The sequence below is a fragment of the Leopardus geoffroyi genome, chromosome C3, assembly GCF_018350155.1.
Source record: "Leopardus geoffroyi isolate Oge1 chromosome C3, O.geoffroyi_Oge1_pat1.0, whole genome shotgun sequence".
Lineage (NCBI taxonomy): Eukaryota > Metazoa > Chordata > Mammalia > Carnivora > Felidae > Leopardus > Leopardus geoffroyi.
Genome location: NC_059338.1, coordinates 39,999,965 through 40,020,805, shown reverse-complemented (window position 1 = coordinate 40,020,805; position 20,841 = coordinate 39,999,965). Strand labels below are relative to the sequence as shown.

The 20,841-nt window shown below is 41.4% G+C and overlaps 1 long non-coding RNA gene across 1 annotated transcript; it reads right to left on the bottom strand.

The window, feature by feature from the left end:
* Positions 1 to 272: 272 nt before the first annotated feature.
* LOC123584882 lies at positions 273 to 8,757 on the bottom strand. The gene is made up of 3 exons (XR_006705721.1): positions 7,710 to 8,757; positions 4,970 to 5,137; positions 273 to 625 (listed from the first exon to the last, which is right to left on the bottom strand). It is a non-coding gene; the product is annotated as an uncharacterized LOC123584882 (long non-coding RNA).
* Between the last annotated feature and the right edge of the window lie 12,084 nt (positions 8,758 to 20,841).

Genomic DNA, 20,841 nt, shown 5'->3' with positions numbered 1-20,841 from the left:
TGGGAAGGACAGAATTTACTCAGTAATAGCTATTGCAATAGGGAAAAGAGTCCAGCCTGAGCTGAACTCATCTTCGATCTGTACAGAGGTGACTGGGCATTTTTTTTTAAATTTTTTTTTGACGTTTATTTATTTTTGAGACAGAGAGAGACAGAGCATGAACAGGGGAGGAGCAGAGAGAGAGGGAGACACAGAATCTGAAACAGGCTCCAGGCTCTGAGCTGTCAGCACAGAGCCCGACGCGGGGCTCGAACTCACGGACCGTGAGATCATGACCTGAGCCAAAGTCGGACGCTTAACCGACCAAGCCACCCAGGCGCCCCGTGACTGGACATTTTAACGGGAGAATGGGAAGGGAGGGGTGAAGGGAGATGAGCTCAGTAAAGTCAGAGGAGTGAAACATTTCAAAACACAAGGAAGGGAAGTTGGTCCATGTGAAACCCATCTGGGTTTGCCAACTGGTGTTTATGCCATTAGGTCCCTCCTCTCCCACAGTGACGGGGAGACGGGCCCCTGTCTTCAGGTGTTGGCTGGAACAAATGGCAAATTCTTTCGGCAGTCTTGCATTTTCCTCAGGCAGGTACTTTAAGGGGGACTGAAGTCATCTTAGGAATATAGCCTTCAACTGTTAGAACTTATGTTAGTGTTTGTTCAAATCTAAGATTGAGGCCTCGTCAAGAAGAGGGTTTAGAGGAGTCTTCCTAGAGTTGGGTCAAGAAGAGAATCTTTGCATTCTGATAGAATGCATTCTATCAGGAAATTAGAGAATAACATTTTAATGAATGTTTTATTAAATGTATTAATATTATTTTACGGGAAGGGTGCTTGTTGGTACTTTAGGTGTTCCTAGCTTGGTAGAGTGGCATCCTTGTTGATTTCCACTGACATTAACTAACTTGGGAAATTCATGCCAGAACTACTCTGAGTCAGGTGTAACACATAAAAAGTACAATCATCCATTTTGACATGTTTGTTTCACTTTCCTCAAAACATCTACAGGATGTCTGAGACATCTGCCTTTCCATCTGGGATCCCCAACTGAGGTATGGACGTTGTATTTAGGAAGTCTGAACTCTCTCAGATCCATGACTGAGATAGCTCATTTCATATATGTGAACTCATCTTTCTTTCCCTATTTTGATTCTGGGAAGATGTTTTGGACACTTTCAGAACCTGCTGCCCCAAGTCTTGAAATAACTTCTTAGTTCAATCAGCCCCAGCATTACCTTCGCACCACTTTTGTATTTTCAAAGTAGGAAACTCAAATCACAAGCCAAAGTAGAACCTGAGTTCTGGTTCCAACTCTGTTGTACTTTATGATACAGGACAAGTCAACCCCTTGGGGCTTCAATTTCCTGCTACGAGCTCAGCAGGACACAGTAAGATGTGCCCAGATGGAAAAGTGCTGTGAAGATTAAAATATGTTATGCACATGCCAGTTTTCATTAATTTTGCAAGCATCCATTGTGCTAGGAGCACAGAAAGCTGACTTGGGCTCTTTGGGAGAGGCAAATTATGGGGAAGACTTGGTTCCCACCATTACGATACTGAAAATTGGCTTGAGTTGATAACATAAGGAATTAAAAGTGACATAGAGAAGATACTTTGATTTTTGTTGTGGTAGTTTTGTGTTTCTTAGGGGAAGGAGTTGAAAGTAAAGTAGCATGAATACATTTTCGCCTTATTTCTTTTTTTTTTAATTTTCTTTTTTTACATTTATTCATTTTTGAGAGACAGAGAGAGACAGAGCACAAGCGGGGGAGGGGCAGAGAGAGAGAGACACACAGAATCCGAAGCAGGCTCCAGGCTCCGAGCTGTCAGCACAGAGCCCGACTCGGGGCTCGAACTCACAAACCGTGAGATCATGACCTGAGCCGAAGTCGGATGCTTAACCGGCTGAGCCACCCAGGTGCCCCTCCCCCTATTTCTTTAGTCCTCTATAGGAGTGACTAGAAAACTCAGCTATATTTCATGCGCTATTGTCATTGATTAGAAAAAGGAGGCAGAGTAAGGTAGTGATCTGGCCGCTTGTGCAAGGAGACCAGCCACCTGTGTTTCTGATACAGCACATGATGATCGATACTGAGGGCCATGTGGTGTCTCCCTCCTTGGGGTCTTTGTCTGGAATATGACTGATAGGGGAACAAGACTGTTCTGAAGAATCTTTCCTCCTGAGAGGCATTATGGGTCCAAAATGGGTCAAAATCTCATTTCTTGGGGTCACCTGGGTGGTTCATTCAGTTAAGCATCTGACTCTTGATTTTGGCTCAGATCACGATCTCGCAGTTCGGCTCCTGGGTTCGAGCCCTGCATTGGGGTCTTCACTGACAGAACGGAGCCTGATTGGGATTCTCTCTCCCTCCCTCTCTCCCTGCCCCTCCTCTGCTCGTGCTGTCTCTCTCAAAACAAAGACAAAACAAAAACAAAAAACCCATTTCTTCCCTCCATCTTTAGCTAAAAGAGTCACTTGAGTGATTTGTAAATTTAACGACTGAGGTTCAAAGTCCCGTTATCCTGTGGGCCCTGACTTCTTGTCCATTGTGTTCCCTTATCGATGCTCTCCAGAGCTTGGGGCTCGTGGCAAAAAAAAAAAAAAAAAAAAAAGGAGCAAAGAGATACTGTCTGTATCTCAGTACAGCTCTTGGCATTCTGGATCAGGAGTTGCTTCCTTCTCCAACCTGCTGTCTCCACATGATGTGACAGCTGAGGACGAGTCTGCGGTGACGGCCAAGTGGTCGAGGGGACAGGGCACTCCGTGTTCCTCTGGTCCCCTTTCCTCTAGTACGAAAATCATGAGAATCATGCCACATCCCTCTGGGAGAAGCATTTGCAGCAGAGTCAGGGCGTTAGTAACAAAAACTTCCACCGAAAGCCAAATTTGATGGAAATCCTAAGCCTGATTTTCCTTGGGTTTGAAATGCATGCTGCTGCAAAGGCAAGCGACCTTCCTTTATTGATGGAATACCTTGAAAATTTCTTTCACAGGCTGTTGCTGTCATGCCCAACCGAGCAAATCCTGCTCTCTCCCTCTGCTCCCTAGAGGAAAGCCTCAGGACCCCACTGGAAAAAGCGAATGATCGATTAATGATGAAATTGGCCAACTTGCCAATAACGGTAAATTGCTTTGTTCTTCCCACAGCAAGGATGCCAGCTCAGTGTGTGGCCTGTGCCTGGAGACAAAGGATGGGAACCCTGCTCAAAATTAACATAGATGAGCTTTCAGACCCATAATGAGCACAGTGATAACAATAAAAGTGGCCTGCGTGTCTGTCGTGTTTTTGACGGATTTCAAATGTTTTACATAGTCTTATGATCAGATATTTACGTTTGCAGAAGAAATGCAATGGTCAGAGCAGGCTCCCCTCCCCTTTATGTGGGTGGATGAGAGCGTCGTTCATGAACATGCACACTTTAATATGCATAAAATACTCTAAAGACAGCAAAACAACGGGAAGACCTCCGGGAAATCTGCAGTCCCCTTGAGGACATGAAATTTGCACATGAAACCACGTGCAAATAAATATAAAACAACGTGTCAAAAAGGACAAACTGATATACGTAGTCACTATTTTTATTTAGTATTTTTGAAATCATGGAATTAATTATTTTAAATTTAATATTAATCATCCCATGCTCATTACGTACATAGTCACTATTTTTATTCAGTATTTTTGAAATCATGGAATTAATTATTTTTAATTTAAATTTAATATTAATCATCCCGTGCACATTAAGAAACTAAACAAAGTAATGAAGATTAAAATAGCTATTAGCTGCAATCTACCACTCAGGAAAAAGAAAAGGAATTATGTAACATTTTAATGCAATTCTTCTGGTCCTTTTAATTTTTCTAAAGCTTATAGACTTCATTCATAGAAAAGGGCTTCACCCATACTCTATTTCTTTACTCTCTTTTAAAACAACAACAACAACAATGTGGCATAGTGTTAAATACATTCACATTGTTGTGCAACCAATTCTGATCTTTAAAAAAGGGCATATATACATGAATATGATAGATTTTTGATTACACTTGTTTTTTTAATATTTATTAATTTTTGAGAGAGAGAGAGAGAGACAGAGCATGAGTGGGGGAGGGAGACACAGAATCCAAAGCAGGCTCCAGGCTCTGAGCTGTCAGCACAGAGCCCGATGCAGGGCTCGCACCCCTGAGCTGCAAGATCATGACCTGAGCTGAAGTCAGACACTTAATCGACTGAGCCACCCAGCCACCCCAAGATTATACTTTTTTTTTTTTAAGGAATACTTTTTTTTATAAGTAATGTTTTTTCTTAGTATCAAAAATAATCCATGTTCGGTACAGAGAACTTAGAAAATACCCGTTATCCTAACACGAAAGACTAATTAATGTTATATTGTACCAGTTATCCTTCTAGCATTTTTCCATGTGAGCACACGTATCTGTTTAGGGTATGTCGGTACATCATTTGCATTTGAATTTATAAAGACAAAATTATACCAGAGGTTTCAAATACCTTCTCCTTTAGGAATATCTTGTAAGTTGTGTGATACAAATAAATCTGCACATGTAGTTTTATTGCCTATTTCTTTTTTTTTTTTTTTAATTTTTTAATGTTTATTTTTGAGACAGAGAGAGACAGAGCATGAACGGGGGAGGGTCAGAGAGAGGGAGACACAGAATCTGAAACAGGCTCCAGGCTCTGAGCTGTCAGCACAGAGCCTGACGCGGGGCTCGAACTCACGGACCTCGAGATCGTGACCTGAGCCGAAATCGGCCGCTTAACCGACTGAGCCACCCAGGCGCCCCGCCTATTTCTTTTTTTTAATTTGATATCGTTGTACGAGCTTTTTGTGGTCACTTCCAGAGGAAAGGCTGGAGTAGTTTAAGGTGAAGGAATGTAATTTATCAGGAAGAGTTTTCTAGAGGAGGTGAGCGCAGGGGCTAGGAAAAGGTTGCAGGAACCGGCCCCACAGCCTCTTCACTTACCTCCCCGCTCCTTCTTCTGCTGCTCTGGTGTCTGAGGCATCTGTCGGGGGAGGCAGAGTTCAGCATGTACCAGAGGCGCAGGATGAGGGAAAGTTCTTCCTGCTTCCTGTTTGCTGGCTAAAAATGTCCCCTCTTGAGGTTTTAAGATAATGATGCTCTTCTTGTGCACTAAAGCCAAGAAGGGATGATACTGAGAGGCAAATACTTATCTGCTGCCTATTACAGGACGTTTCAAGATACCCAAGAGAATTTAAAACTACTCCTCAAAATATAAAATAATTTCAAAAGTCCAAGCAATTAGTAACAAGTAGCAAGTAGGCCAGATTAGGGAGAGTTTGAATTGTGTCCTGGGGCTCAACAAATTGAGACCCTGGATTCATAGCAGTCCTCTTTAATCAGTGATTCATATGAATTGATACATGCCACTAGTCATTTTAGCTACTAATCACACAGGCTACAGACAAGCTGAGATATTTGCTGTCAGGTTGTTGGGCGGGGGGTGGGGTTGGATTGTGTAACTCGAGGTCATAAAAATGCATCTACTATGAAAAACTCTAAAATAGACACCATTTTCAACGGAAAGAGAGCTGGGCACCAGATTTAGTTTTGTTTTTGCATTTTGTTTTAAATGACAAGCTGAGCGATCTTAATCCCCCAACCTTCTCTGTGCCTTGGGTTCCTTTTCAATATAACGGGTTTAATATGGTCTAGCTTACCTACCAAGGTTTATGGGAGGCTTGCATTTGTTAACAGCTATGGAAACACTTTGAAAATTAAAAATGCAGTGTAGAGGTACTGTTAGCTAAGCACTTTTGTTACACAACAACCCCATAACATGGGTCGGAAAGTGAATTAAGAGGACAAAATTGGTTTTCCCTGTGGACTGAAGTAGCCTACTGGCTACTGTGTTTGGGAGTATGTGGGGAAAACTTTCTTTTTTGATACACATTTAAATACACTTCTCATAAGAAAAACTGAGCATCTTTGAAAAGATAGACCACTAAAACATACACATCAAAAAGAAGAGCGTTACTCTACATACAGCCTAAATTCATCATCTTGTGATCATGTTTGAATCTGCATGAAGACATCTGGTTGCTATTTGGGGCAAGGACTGTGGTCACAGCCTCACTGCCAGTGGGTATTCAATGCTTATTGAATGAATGGATGAATGAATGAATGAAAAGTTGGGTTTTAGGTACTGAAAGGGTAAGGTGGTAGGTTACAGACATCTTTTCGAGAAACTACTATGTTCCAGTTAGAGTACCAAGACTTCACCTTCATCTGCTGTATTTATCAAAAATTCTTGGTAAAATTTTCTACTAGCGATTTATTCCACGATAATGATTGTGTTCGCAAAAGACATACAAGTGAAACATGGTGGTGGGGAAAATGCAGACTGTGGACTATTTCGTAGAATTCATCCAAGCTGTGAGGCACACATACCCACCCATCTATGCATCCAGCAAATCCATGTCTATGAAATGAACACACGCACAGACATTAAACACACACTCACACACATACAACATATATTCGCACTTCCTGACTTGATTGCTAAACCCAGTGATTTTGAGATAACAATGGAAAGAACAGACATTCTTGTTTTATAGTTGAAGAGATGTTGAGTGACAGTTTAAGACACATGGTAGATTAGCAGTGTCCAGCTTCCCTTAACGACTACATAGGGAGCCTGGGGCTCTGGTTGGGGCTGGAGTCCAGGAGCCTGGACTGGGTGGGAGAGAAGTGAGGCATGGTTTACACCATGGGTGTGAAGTCTGAATTCCAGCATTGGTGGTCCGAAGGGTGAAGTCTAACCGTTGGGGGAAGTGGGATAGGATGGTTTAAGAAGCAGATCTTGGGGTATTCCCAGAGAGAGAGAGAGAGAGAGAGGGAGACAGAGACAGAGAACTTTTTACTAGGGACCTCCCACACTCAGTCTGTTAAAGATGGTAATGCAGACAAGGGCAGAATCATCTCCGGAGCATGGGTGTTCTAACTCCGAGGTAATTTCTGAAGGCCCCACAGAGAATCAACGCCATTTTACCAGCAGGACAAGGTACTAAGCATATTCCACAAGTAAACAACGCAAAGCAAAAGATCAGGGTGGTGGGCCTTGTAACAGGCACCAACCAGATCCCCTTTCGGGTGACAGAGGACTCCTTCTCCCAGCTGGCAGACTCCAGCTGCTCCCAGGCAATTGTCTCTGCGGAAGAAAACCCCTTCCCTGGAAGGCCTGAACTCGTCGACTGCTCAAATAGGAGAATAAAGGTATGGCCTCCTCATTCCAACTCGAGCATCTGTAAGCGTCAGTCACCCTAGGGGCGCCTGGGTGGGTCATTTGGTTGAGCATCCAACTCTTGATGTCGGGCTCAGGTCATGATCCCAGGGTCATGGTATCAAGCCCCATGAGGAGTCTCATGATAAGCCCCACATGAGGGGTGGGGCTCAGCATGGAGCCGAAGATTCTCTCTCTCGCTCCCTCTGCCCCTCTCTCCTGCTCACGCACGTGCTCTCTCTTTCTCTGAGATAAAAAAAAAATTTTTTTTTTAGAAGGGTCACCCTAGTTCTCTGTAGGACTGGTTGAGGACTGTGCTGAGATAGCATCACAGCTCGCCTTCTCACTCTGCCCCTTTCTGCTTCCTTCCCTTCCCGTTCCCAGGTGTTGTTCCCAAGAGCACCCCCCAAAAAACACCTGCAAACTTCTCTCCATCCCAGAGTCTGCTTCCCAGGGCCTGACCTGCTCTCCTGGCTGACAGTCAGCTTGTCTTCCAGCAGACGGCCAGGACAGCAGTTTGACAACGTGCTGTGAAGGTCAATGTTCCGATCTAAAGAAGATGTGTGAAGACCAGACAATGTCCTGATACATAGGCACCTTGTTCTAGGGTGATGCTGTCGGCTCACTTTAAATATTCAAAGCCTTTCCCACAAGGCTTTGATCATCTCAGTGGCCTCGTGAGGTAGGCAGAAGAAGTATTACTTGTTGCCAATTTTGCAGATTTGGAAACCGATGCTAACCGAGGGTTACTGACATGAACAAGAACCCGTGACTACTCGTAAGTGGCAGAAAAGGGACGTTCAACTGATCTCATAGATGAAAATGGGACTGTCTTTAAAAAATAAAAAGGATGGGTTAATGAGGTCACTACAAGCAGGGAAGCAGAATGGGTGTAAGGATCTAGTGAAATACCAAGGATGTGGCCCGGATGTGTACCCATTGGGCCATTGTAGCAGTGGTGATTCAGCGGCAGGGGATTGTCAGGGACCCTGGAGACTGTTGAGGATGCTTCCCTCCCTTGGAGGCGAGAGGTGCAAAGTGAGAGGCCTGGTGACAGGTTCTGGGATTGGTAGCTCTAGTCCCAAACTGCAAAGCAACTTTTCTGTGCAGGATTTCCTGGATCTTACAGGAATCACACCATTTCTGGCAAGATATTAATCTTTTGGTAACAAAGAAGCATTCTCCATTTGGCCGCCCAAACCACACACGTCTATTTACATGCCAAATGCTAGATTAGAAATACATAGCTTTCTAACAGCCTGTGTCATTTCCCCCCACCAATCATTCTCTATGATTCTCGGGCTTCTCTGTCTCCCCCCCACCCCCCCACCTGTTTTCCAAGCATCCAGTATTTTAGCCGCGTGGCCCATTTCCAGCTCAATCTAGGGTTACATTTGTTTCTAAGGTACCCCTGTGTGTTCCAAACACGCGCGCGGAGCACTGCGCAACGAGCCCACGTTTTCTCACGGTTTTCTTCCCCGTCGAGGCTCCCTGGCTTCTGCCCACCCCCCCCCCCCCCCCCCCCCCAGCCGGAACGCGCCACCGCCGCCGTTTCCCTTGAGGGATGTGCTGAGAGCCTGGCCACTCCGGCTCCGCTCATCTCCTGCAGCAGAGCACCCAGTGCAAGGCGACCGTGCGACACAGGGCGAGCAAGCCCCTTTCTGGTGCCTGTGACCCCGCAAGGCGCCAGCGGCGCGCGGGCCACCGGTCCCGCGTCCCCGCCAGGCCGTTCGCTGATTGCTGTCGCCCCGAAGGCCGAGCGGTGCGCGGGGACTTCGCCGCCTGCCCACCTCCACTGCAAACAGACGCGCGTTCTCTGACTTTGACGGCTCCCTGGGTTCCTGTGAAAAACAACCACTGCGTTGCCATAGCGTACTCCTCAAACACCAGCATCAGGGGATCGCAGAATCACAGCAACAAACGTTACGAGGCACTATCTCCAAATAGACGCGCGGCAAAATAATCCAAATAGGACCATTAAATAATAATCCTCATTAAAACCAAGCCAGACGAAACGCAGTCACTCTTAGAAGTGTGCTAAAGGAGGGGGGGGGGGGGACAAAAAACCCCCAACATGTTTTAAGAGAAGATTAATAATCTGCTCATTAATTTTATTGGATAATTACACATCATTGGTCTCTCCAGAGTCGTTCATTTTTTGAAATTAAAAATGCCTTTTAGGGTTTCTCCCGTACAATGTGCACATCAGGTGTGCAGAGAGCTTTTTAGCATGCAAAAAAAAAAAAAAAAAAAAAGAATCACGATATTAGACAATGTGCTATTTTTCTATAAGAAAGCAGCCTTTCCCAAAACGTTAATCTGCCGCAGAAAGATGCTTCTAATTTAGAAGGAATTAGAGGGAGAGTCTACTCCTCTAAACAAACACCTCTGCTAACAGCTTCATTAGTATGTATTTTCACATAATTCAATTAGCCAAAACACATACACATGCTCACAGCGCTGTTCCCTTGCTCTGGGAGTGTCAGCAAGACTTTAAGCAGATCTGAAACAAAATTGCATAAATGGCATGTAAAGCTGGGTGCATACAAAGATACCTTCAGGGTTCTAATAAATTCATGAAACTTTTTAAAGTATGATTTCCTAGCAGGCAATCACTTTTAATTAACGGGATCACCTACAGCAACACATGTCCTTCAAAAACTTACATTATTTTTTCTTTTTGAATTTCAAAGTTTCTGTAGTAAAAGTTGAATAGCTGAGTAGCTTAACCTCAAAAGGATTCCAGGCTTTTATGACAGTTATAAATCACTGTGGTGCCTTCTTTATAAGAAGAAAAGATTCTTAACACAACAGAGAAAGAAGGAAATCTCTTTTTAGTCATAGCTAGAAGCAAGCATTTTCTCCAAAGGTCAAAAAACTTTTCCTCAGTTAAAGAATAATTTTAAGGACATTGCAGCTACTTGTACAAGTAATCTCTTATAATTTACTTTATGAATTATACATTCAATTTCCAGGATTGTGGTTTGACACGGATGGACTCGCCTGTTTCTGGAACTGGTTTTGTCGAGCTTCTCGTGTTTCGTTTTCAGTAAACACGGGCCAGGGCTGAACGCAGGATTTACTTAATGAGCCCTTCTCCTTAAGGAAAATGAGAATCTATATACTCACCAAAGGATTTAGCTGAGTGGTTCTTGCCATTTCTTATTCCAGCCTTTGTTTGAAAGACAGGGACATGCTCAGAGGCCATCTAGGACTAATGGTCAGGTGGCAGAAATCTGAAAAAGAGGGGTGCCTGGATGGCTCAGTCGGTTAAGCGTCCGACTTCGGCTCAGGCCATGATCTTGAGACTCGTGAATTTGAGCCCTGCCTCGGGCTCTGTGCTGACAGCTCGGAGCCTGGAGCCTGCTTCCGGTTCTGTGTCTCCCTCTCTCTCTGCCCCTCCCTGGCTCATGCTCTGTCTCTCAATCTCTCTCAAAAGTAAATAATAAAACGTTAAAAAAAAAAAAAAAAGAAATCTGAAAAAGAGACAACTTTGAAATGAGGGAAGAGTAAGAGACATCAAAACGAACCTGTTCACCTTCCCGCCCCTCATCCTTAAGGAACCTGGGCATTTGTCTAAAGTGGAGCATGATGCCTTGTGCCCTCTGCAAGGCTAATAAAGTACCTGCAGGGTAGAGGTTGCACCACGCAGACAGATGCAGCAATCCATCCAAGCACGTGTCTCAAAGCATCCATGGCGCCTCCTGAAGCCAGCCACCATCGTTTGTCACCACCCCCCTGCTGGTCCTCCTGCCTGGTACCGCTCTTCGCGAACACCTCCACCGACGGTTCATTCACTGGTTTGGGGGAGGAATTAGGTTGGCCACAATCTTGGGACACAAGATTTTTTTCAAAACATAAATGTATATCTTTTGCTTCCAAGCTCAACTGTCTGAAAAGATTCCCACCATCCTTAAGATAACACGTAAACTCCTTAATATGGCCCCAAACCCCTCCATGGTCCTGACCTCTGCTAAGATTTCCAGCCTCAACTATTGCTCTCTTTTACCTTTCAATCTGACTTCTAGCCATTTTGGACTATTTATAGACCCAAGCACCCACCAAACGGCTATTTCCTTGCTCACATTTCTTTTCTTTTCTTTCTTTTTTTTAAATTTTTTAAAATTAGTTTTCTTTATTTTTGAGAGGCAGAGAGAGACAGAGCGCGTGTGAGGGGCAGAGAGAGAGGGAGACACAGAATCTGAAGCAGGCTCCAGGCTCTGAGCTGTCAGCACGGAGCCGGATGCGGGGCCCGAACTCGCAAACCGTGAGATCATGACCTGAGCCGAAGTGGGACGCTCAACCGACTGAGCCACCCAGGCGTTCCGCTCACATTTTTTCCCCCCTCCAAATGTAGCTTTTTAGTCCCAATCTTTAGAAGATCCCTTTCCTTCTTTTTCTCAATTTGAGTCAAAGGCCACCCTAGGTAATGCCTACTCATCTATCAGTTCCCCACTTACAGATCATTCCTTTACATCCTTTTGGAAGCCTTCTCTGACTCCCCCAAGCTACGGACTCTTCTAGGCTCTGTTGATGCATTCTCTGTCAGCCCTCACTTATTCCACGAGTATTTACTGAGTACTTACTGTGTGCCAGGTACTATGTTCTAATGGTGCTTCTATTTCAGTGGGGGAAAATGAACACAACATAGCTATTCAAATAAATAAGTAAATAAACAAGACAACCTGCCATTGTGAAGAGTGGTCTCCTGTCAGTAGGGGGATCTCTGTGAAGAGATCACACTTGAGCTGAGGTCTGAGTAATGACCAGGAACCAGCCCAAGAATATCTAGTAAAAGATCATGCCGTCTGCAAAAGAAAGAAAAACAAGCCCACAGTCTCTGAAGTAGGAAGAAGCTGGGGTGCTCAAAGTCAGAAAAAAGCCAGGGCAGCTGTTGTGTACCAGGCGTGTCCTACACTTTCCGTGACACATCTTGATCTGGGGTCCTGTTAGCCACCCATTGGCTCTCACACCACGCAATGTAATTAATACAATCAAATGTCTTTCCCAGAAATATAGCTGTTGTTTTAGCCTTCATGGGTCTTTTTTTGGTCTAATTTCTCAACTTGTTCAGAGTTAAGCAGGGTACAGGGCTGCCATTTTCTAGGCCTCCTCAAAGACTTCCACATTAGTGAATGTGTTGTAAATAGGTTTTTTCCCTAGGTGATTTGTTTATTTTAAAAAAAATTTTTAACGTTTATTCATTTTTGAGAGACAGAGACAGAGCATGAACAGGGGAGGGGCAGAAAGAGAGGGAGACACAGAATCCAAAGCAGGCTCTAAGCTCTGAGCTATCAGCACAGAGCCTGACGCGGGGCTCAAACTCATGAACGGCAAGATTGTGACATGAGCCAAAGTCAGATGCTTAGCCAACTGAGCCACCCAGGCGCCCCTGGGGTTTGTTTGTTTATGGAGTTTATTGGGTGTTTTTTTTTTTCCTGTGTAGAACCCTCCATTTTTTCATCATCAAATTTACTCCTATTTTTCTTTGATGGCTTCTAAATAAAGCTTTTCTCATTCTGAAATTTTAAAAAGTTTCCAGGTTTGTCTTTTGTTTTTTCCTTTTTTTAAAAAAAATTAAATTTTCGTTAGTTAACATACTGTGTGATACTGGTTTCAGGAGTGGAATTCGGTGATGCATCACTTACAACACTCAGTACTCATCACAACAAGTGCCCCCTTAATGCCCATCCCCCAGCTAGCCCATTCCCCCACCCAACTCCCTCTGTCAACCCAAAGTTTGTTCTTTATCATTAAGAGTATCTTGTGGTTTGTTTCCCTCTCTTCCCTTTTTTTCCTCCCTCCCAGATGTTCATCTGTTTCATTTCTTAAATTCCACATATGAGTGAAATCATATAGTATTTATCTTTCCCTGCTTGACTTCTTTTGCTTAGCATTATACATTCTAGGTCCATCCACGTCATTGCAAATGGCAAGATTTCATTCTTTTTGATGGCTTAGTAATATTCCATTGTGTGTGTGTGTGTGTGTGTGTGTGTGTGTGTGTACCTTCTATATATATTCTTTATCCATTCAACAGTTGATGGGCATTTGGGCTCTCTCCATAGTCTGGCTATTGTTGATAATGCTGCTATATAAATAGTACGTACCCCTTTGAATCAGTATTTTTGTATCTTTTCGGTAAATACGTAAGAGTGAAATTGCTGGGCAGTTCTATTTTTCATTTCCTGAGGAACCTGTATACTGTTCTCCAGAGTGGCTGCACCAGTTTGCATTCCCATCCAGTTTTTTTTTTTTTTTAAGCTTAGTTTTTTTAGCAGCAGTTTTAGGTTCACAGCAAAATGAGAGTGAGGAAGGTACAGAGATTTCCCACAGACTTTCTGTCAGCTCCCAAGAAGTGTGGCCTCCCCGCAGTGTAGACATCACTCACCAGAGTGGTACATTATTGCAGTGGAGGAGCCTACATGGATTTCTGCAACATCATCACCCAAAGTCCATACCGTGCACGAGGGCTCACCGTGTTGTTCATTCTGTGGGTTTGGACGAGGGTATAATGACATGTATCCGTCTTTATAATATCATATAGGGTTATTTCCACTGCTGTAAAAAATGTTGATTTTTTTTTCTAGTTCTTTTAAAATTTCAAACTTTACATCAGATCTTTCGTGTATCTGGACTTTATTTTTGGTGTAAAATGATAGCGATCCAACTTAATTCCTCCTCTCCCCCACCCCTATAATAGCTTTATTAAGGTATAATTGACAAAATTGAAACATATTTAAAGTGTGTAACATGGTGATCTGATATAAATATACGTTGTAAAAGGGTTTACACCATCAAGTTAATAAACACATCTGTCACTTCACAATCTCCTCTTACAGAAACCTTTAATTATACAACACTGTATTTCCAAGTGTAGCCACAGTGCTACACATTAGACCCACAGAATTTATTCATCTTATAATTGAAAGTTTGTACCCTTTTAGCGATATGCTCCCATTTCCCCCACCTCCCACCCCCTGGCAAATACCATTCATTGTCTGTTTTTAAGAGTTAGATGTTTTTAGATTCCACATATAAATGACACCACATAGTATTTGTATTTTTCTCTATGGAACTTCTTTCTCTTAGCGTGGCGCCCTCCAGGTTCATCCGCGTTGTTGCAAATGGCAGGTTTTCATTCATTTTTTTTTTTGAGGTTAAATAATATTCCATTGCATGTATATTTTCTTTATCCATTCATCTGTCCACAGACACTTAGGTTATTTCCATACCTCGACTGGCATGAATAATGCTGTAACGAACCCGGGACGACAGGTCACTCCAGAGAGTGATTTGTTTTCCTTTGCATATACACACAGAAGTAAGATTGCTGGATCATAGGGTAGTTCTATTTTTAATTCTTTGAGAAGGCTCTGTAGTGTTTTCCATAGTAGCTGCACAAGTTTACATTCCCACCAACAGTGCACAAGGGTTCCTTTTTCTCCACACCCTAGCCAATATTTGTGATCCCTTGTCCTTTCATAATAGACACGCTAACAAGTGTGAGGTGACATTTTATTGTGGTTTTGATTTGCATTATCCTGATGACTAGTGATGTTGAACTTTTTAATTTACCTGTTGGCCATTTGTATGTCTTCTCTGAAAAAAAAAAAAAAAAAAAAAAAGGTCTATTCAGGTCCTTGTTCTATTTTTTAATTGGGTTATTTGTTTTTTTTGCTACTGAGTTGTGTAAGTTCCTTGTTCATTTTAGATATTAATCCTTATTGAGTATGTTGTTTGCACATATTTTCTCCCATATGTTGCCTTTTCACTCTGTTAATGGTTTCCTTTGCTGTGTAGAAGCCTTTTAATTTGATGTAGTCTCATTTGTTTATTTTTGCTTTTGTTTCAAATCCAAAAAATCATTGCCAGGACCGGTCTCAAAGAGCTTGATTCCCTATGTCTTCTTTTAAAAGTTATATGGTTTCAGGGCTTATGTTCAAGTTTTTAATCTGTTGTAAGTTGACTTTTGTGTATGGTATAAGCTACTGGTCCAATTTCACTCTTTTGTATGTGGATATCCAGTTTTCCAAACATTATTTATTGAGGAGACTGTCCTTTTCCTATTGTGTATTCATGGCGCCTTTGTTGGTAATTAATTGGTCATACACGTATGCATTTATTTCTGAGCTATCTATTCTGTCCTATTGACACATCTGTTATTATGTTGATGCCATACTGTTTTGATTACTATAGCTTTGTAATATAGTTCAACAATGTGACGCCCCCAGCTTTGCTCTCCTTGGTTCATATTGCTTTAGCTGTTTGGGGTCTTTTGTGATTCCCAACAAATATTTGGATCATTTTTTCTATTCCTATGAAAAATGCCATTGGAATTTTGATAAGGATTGCATTGAATCTGTAGGTCACTTTGGGTAGTATGGGCATTTTAATAATGTTAATGCTTCCAATTCATGAACATGGTATACTTTTCAATTTATCTTCTTCAATTGCTTTCACCGATGATTTTCTTTAAATCAGTGTCTTACAGTTTTAAGTGTGCAAATCATTCACCTCCTGGTTAAATTTATTCCTAAGTATTTTATTCATTTTGATGCTATTGTAAACTGGATGGTTTTCTTAATTTTGCTTCCCAATAGTTCATTGTTAGTATCCAGAAATTCAACTGAGTTTTGTATATTTTGAATCCTGCAACTTTACTGAACTTATTAGTTCTAATAGTTTTTTTTTTTTTTTTTGGTGGAATCATGAGGTTTTCTATATATAAAATGTCATCTGCAGACAGACACAATGTTACTTTTTCACTTATTTGGATGCTTTTTATTTCTTTTTTGTGTCTAATTCTCTGCCTAGGACTTCCAATACTATATTGAATAAAAGTGGTGAAGAATGGGCATTTTTGTCTTTTTCCTTATCTTCGAGGAAAACTTTCAGCTTTTCTTCATTGAGTATGATGCTAGCAGTGGGTTTATTGTACATGGCTTTTACTGTGTTTAGGTGCATTTTATCTATACCTAATTTGTTGAGTTTTTAGCAAGAAAGGATGCTGAATTTTGTCAAGAGTTTTTTCTGTGTCTATTGAGATAATCATATGATTCTTATCCTGCATTTTGTTAATGTGGTGTATCATGTTAATCAATTTACATATGTTGAACCATCCTTGCATCACAGGAATAAATCCTACTTGATCATTATGTATGATTCTTTTAATATACTGTTGGATTCATTTGCTCGTATTGTGTTGAGGATTTTTGCATCTACGTTCATCAGGGATATTGGCCTGTAGTTTTCTTTTCTTGTACTGTCCTTGTCTGGCTTTGGTATCAGGGTAATGCTGGCTTCATAAAATGAGTTTGGAAGGGTTCCCTCTTCTTCAATTTTTGGAAGCATTTGAAAAGGATTGGTATTAATCCTTCTTTAAATGCTTGGTAGACTTCACCAGTGAAGCCATATGGTTCTAGTCTTTGTTGGAAGGTTTTTGATTAATGATTCAATCTTTTTTCTTAAAACTGGTGTGTTCAGAGTTTTTGTTTCCTCATGATTCAGTCTGGGTAGGCTGTATGTTTCTAGGAATGTATCCATTTCTGCTAGGTTATCCAATTTCTTGGTACATAATTGTTCATAGTAGTTTTTTATGATTCTTAGTTATTTCTGTGTTATCAGTTGTAATGTCTCCACTTTTGTTTCTGATTTTGTCTTCTCTTTTATTTCTTAGTCTAATTAAAGATTTGTCAATTTTATCTTTAAAAAAACCTAGCTCTTAGTTTTGTTTATCTTTTCTATTGTCTTTCTAGTTACTATTTTATTTATTGCCACTCTGATCTTGTTATTTTCTTCCTTCTACTCATTTTTGGTTTAGTTTGTTCTTCTCTTTTAGTTCCTTGAAGTATACATAAAGTTAGGTTGTTTACTGGAGATTTTTTCTTAACGTGGGTATTTATCACTATAAACTTCCCTCTTAGGACTGCTTTTGCTGCATCCAGTAAGTTTTGGTTCATTTTTCTCAAAATGTTTTTTAATTTCCCTTTTGATTTCTTCTTTGACCCATCAGTTGTTCAGTAGCATGTTGTTTAATCTCCATGCATTTGTGAGTTTTCTAGTTTCCCTCTTCTTATTGATTTCTAGTTTCATATCATTGAGGTTGGAAAAGATGCTTTATATGATTTAAATCTTCTTAAATTTGTTTTGTTGCCTAACATGTGATCTATCCTAGGGAAACTTTTATGTGCACTTGAGAAGAATGTGTATTCTGCTGTTGGATAGAATGGTCTGTATTTGTATGTTAGATCCATCTGGTTGAACATGTAATTTAAGTCTAATGTTTCCTTACTGATTTTCTGTCTGGATGATCTACCCATTGCTGAAAGTGGGTATTGATGTTCCATATTATTAATGTTGTATTGCTGTCTATCTCTCCCTCCAAATCTGTTAATATTTGCTTTATATATTTAGGTGCTTCAATGCTGGGTGCATAAATATTTACAGTTATATATTCTTTTTTAAAATTTTTTAAACGTTTATAAAATAAATAAAATATGAGACAGAGAGGAAGACAGCCCGAGAAGGGGAGGGGCAGGGAGGAGGGAGACACAGAATCTGAAGAAGGCTTCAGGCTCTCAGAGCCTGACATGGGGCTCGAACACATGAACCATGAGATCATGGCCTGGGCCCAAGTTGGATGCTTAACCGACTGAGCTACTCAGGCACCCCTACACTTATATCTTCTTGATGAATTGACATTATGACCTCTAGCATTATGTAATGACCTTTTTTGTATCTTACTAATTTTTGGCTTAAAGTTTGCTTTGTCTAAGTGTAGCTATCTCTGCTCCCATTTGATTCCCATTTGCATGGAATATTTTTTCCCATCCCTTAACTTTCAATCTATGTGAGTTCTTAAAGCTGAAGTAAGTCTCTTGTGGACAACATATAGTTGGGTCTTGTTTTTTTTTTTTTTTTTTTTTTGCTTTTGTTTTTTGTTTTTGTTGTTTTAGTCCATTCAGCAGCCATTCTGTATCTTTTGACTGGAGAATTTTAATCCATTTACATTTGTCGTAACTGTTGACAGGTATGGATTTACCATTGCCATTCGGTTCATTGTTTTCTCACTATTTTATTGTTCCTTTGTTCCCTTTTTCTTCTCTTACTCTCTTTCTTTGTGATTGGATAATATTCTGTAGTGGTATGCTTTGAGTCCTGTCTCCATCCTTTATGTATCTACTATAGGTTTTTGTTTTATTGTTACCGTGAGGCTTACATTAAACATTCTTATCATTATAACACTATATTTTAAACTGATAAGAACTTAACTTTGAATGCATAGAAAATCTCTACATTTTTACACCCCCCACATTTTAGGTTTTTGATGTCACAATTTTCATCCTTTTATGTTGTATATTCATTAACAAGTTATTATAGCTATAGTTATTTTTGATACTTTTGTCTTTTATCTTTCTGTAGAGTTATAAGTGATTTACACACTACCACTGTAATAGTAAAACATTTTGAATTTAACTATATGTTTACCTTTACCAGTAAGTTTTCTAGTTTCATATGTTGTCATTGTTATTGATTAGCATCCTTTTATTTTAGCTTGGAGAATTGCCTTTAACATCTTCTGTAAATCCAGTCTAGTGGTATTAAATTCCTTCAACTTTTGTTTGCCTGGGGGAATTCTTTAACTGTTGACTATTTAATTATTATGTGTCTTACTTGCATCTCTTTGTATTTGCTTTATTTGGGTATCTCTGGTCTTTTAGACCTGATGGTCTTCCCCTGCCCCCAACCCCCCCTCCCCCCCCCCCCCCCCGAGGTTTGGGAAATTTTCAGCTCTTATTTCTTTCAATAAACTTTCTGCCCTTTTCTCGTTCCTCTCCTTCTGGGACACCTATAATGTGTAGATCAAGCCAGCCAATGGTGTCCCATAAGTGCATTAAGCTATTCCCATTTTTTTTAAATTGTTTTTCTTTTTCTTCCTTTGACTGAGTGATTTCCATTGCCCTGTCTTTGTGTTGGTCGATCCTTTCTTTCATTTGATTTAGTCTACCATTGAATCCCTTTATTGAAATTTTTAGTTCAGTTATTATATTCTTCAGTTCTATGATTTCTGTTTGGTAGTTTTTAATATTTTTCTATCTCTATGTTGAAACTTCTTACCCTGTTAATGCATTGCTCTCCTAGCCTTGGTAAGCATCTTTATGACTGCTATTTTGAACTCGAGTAAATAATTTATTTTGGTTTCGTTAAAGTCAGTTTCTGGGAGCTTATCTTGTTCTTTTATTTGGAACAAACTCCCCTATTTCTTCATTTAAAAAAATCCTCTGTGGGGCACCTGGGTGGCTCAGTCAGTTGGGCATACGGCTTTGACTCAAGTCATGATCTCATGTCCCTGAGATCGAGTTCCACATCGGACTCTGTGCTGACAGCTCTCTCTCTGCCCCTCCTCTGCTCACACTCTGTCTCTGTCTCAAAAATAAATGAACATTAAAAAAAATTCTTTAGTATAAAAAATAATCCTCTGTGTTTGTTTCTGCAAATTAGATAAAACAGACTCCTCTTTCAGTGTTGACAAACTGGCCTGAGGTAAGAGATGAACTTCATAAATCAGCCTCACCTGACCTTCTGGTTGACTCTCAAACCTTTGATTATCCAGGCCACTATCATTGTTCTTACTGGCTTAGCAGCTCCCAGCAGATTGGAGTATGACAAGACCCATCAGTGTCCAAAAGATGTGGGAAATGGACATACAACAGTTCAGCCCCCAGAGGACTATTAATTATCTGCTCCTTCAGCCAGAGCTTTGGGCAGCAGCTGGGACAGTCAGGGAAGTACATATGCAGTTTGACACCTATCAGGGAGAACCCAGGATCTAGGTGTTTGTGCCCATTCACTTTGTGTTAAGCCACAGGGAATACTCACTGGGAGTGCTTGTGCATCCAAATAGAACTGCCTCTTTGTTTTGTATGGTCTGGGGAATTCATGAATAGTGAACCCCATTAGCACCCAGAGCTAGGTGATTTGGGAGCCAGTCTCTTGGGTGGCAGCCATAGCAGGGTGGCAAAAGTGTGGGACAAGCTTCTTTCAGGGAGAGTTGGTTTTATTATAGGAGGGAACCAGAAGGGAGGGGTGTGGCAGGCAATGTTCCTCCAGCTCTTTCAGTTTCCCAGGAGGATCCCAGTCAGCTGTCAGATGCAGTCTGATTAGAAGCCAGACCCTCAGGTAGCAGCTGGAAAGGTATTTAATCAAATCCCTTTCAGGGAGAAACTGAGAGATGGGTCTCTTTGCCTGTCTCCACTGTACTGAGCCTGGGTGGGGGTGGGGGTGGGGATTAGCCACAGGAAGTGCTCGACACCATTTAACAACTGCTTCTTAATATGGTTCTGTGGGACTCGTGAATGCCAAGCCCCACTGGCTATCGGAACTAGGTGATTGAAGGACCATCCCTCAGGTGGAAGCCACAGATTGGAGCACTCATGTGTGGACAACCTCCTTCCAGGGAGAAGCTGGTGCCTTGGTTTTATAGTTGAAACAAGCCGGAGGGAGAAGGTAAGGGAAGTACTCACTGGCTCTTTTAGGCCCTTGGGAGAATCCCAGTCAGCTCTCAGATGCAGGCTGACTAGAACCTGGATCC